We start from the raw sequence: 1,304 nt of genomic DNA on the forward strand, positions 1-1,304 counted from the left end.
TTAGCTGTGCTAGAGAACGTGTATCGTGACTATAATTGCATTTATATAACAAATCTTACATAACATATTTATATTCATAATTAGTTCTGTGTTTAATTGTGTGTGAATATACATGGTTTGACATGAATTAGTTAATTATTGGTAAAGTTAGAACTAAATTACTAATACAATTAAAACCAACTTGATAATCCATAATCATTAGCTAGCCATAAGGAAGAAGTGGATTCAAACTAGACAAGAGTGTGTTTTTACTTATTGAATTTGATTTAAGTTCGTCTGATCTTGTAAAATCAGATAAAACCCCTTTTAAACTTGTTAATAATTAGGTTAATTTAATAGTAAGTAGGTTAATTAGTAACACCGTTCCCTGTGATCGACATCCGACTTACCCAAACTATACTGTAATCTGACTAGGTACACTGCCTATAAGTGCATAGCTAGTTTAAGTTTGTTAGGTTATAAATATTAAAATTAGTGGGTACTTTTGTGCACATCAAGTTTTTGGCGCCGTTGCTGGGCAACGGCTTAGATTATTAGTTTATTTAGTTGCATTAGATTAATCGACCCCCTTTTTGTGGAATAAAATCTGCAAAAAGTTAATTAGTTATTTATTTGTTATTTTAGCTTAGTTGGTTAGCATATAACAAAATTACATCCACCGGGTACAATTACCACTTGGGCTCAAATGCGTGAGTAGTTCCTAGACCAGTTTTGCCCGCCATCCAAGATAGCCAAACTCAAGAAGGCAATAGCCAAGTTTGAGCAACAGCCGGGGGAGTCATTATACGAAGCATGGGAGCGGTACAAGGGCTTGCTCAGAAATTGCCCTCAGCATGATCTAAATGTGCAACAAGAGATGTCAATCTTCTATGATGGGGTCAACGTTATGATGAGACAACTCTGTGACTCTCAAGGACCGTTGACAAAGAAAAATCCGAGGGAGGTCAAGGAGTTGATTGAAGAATTCGTGAAACACTCTCGCGAATACCACAACCCTAGGCAAAATGGAATCAAAGGCAGTGGAGGGGCCCAAACTGAAGAAATACCAGCTGTGATGGCTATACTGAATAATTTGGATCGAAGGATAACACAAATGGACCAGTCAATACATGCCATAAGAGTGGGTTGCGAGAAATGTAGTGGTCCATATTTGACCAAGGACTGCAATCTAGATGAGTTTGGGAACAGAAAAGCTCAAGTGTGCTACTCGAGTGGGGATAAGTTTGATGAGGACTGGAGGAAACCGAAGAAGGAGTGGCTTCCATATGAAGAGTATAAGAAGCAAAATGAAGAGAAGTATAGGC

General features: G+C 37.6%; 1 non-coding gene across 1 annotated transcript; it reads right to left on the minus strand.

Moving 5' to 3' along the window:
• Positions 1 to 733: 733 nt before the first annotated feature.
• LOC145077445 (small nucleolar RNA R71) lies at positions 734 to 840 on the minus strand. The gene has a single exon (XR_013693189.1). It is a non-coding gene; the product is annotated as a small nucleolar RNA R71 (small nucleolar RNA).
• Between the last annotated feature and the right edge of the window lie 464 nt (positions 841 to 1,304).

Source organism: Lactuca serriola, chromosome 9, assembly GCF_051521515.1.
Source record: "Lactuca serriola cultivar US96UC23 chromosome 9, Lser_US96UC23_V15, whole genome shotgun sequence".
NCBI lineage: Eukaryota > Viridiplantae > Streptophyta > Magnoliopsida > Asterales > Asteraceae > Lactuca > Lactuca serriola.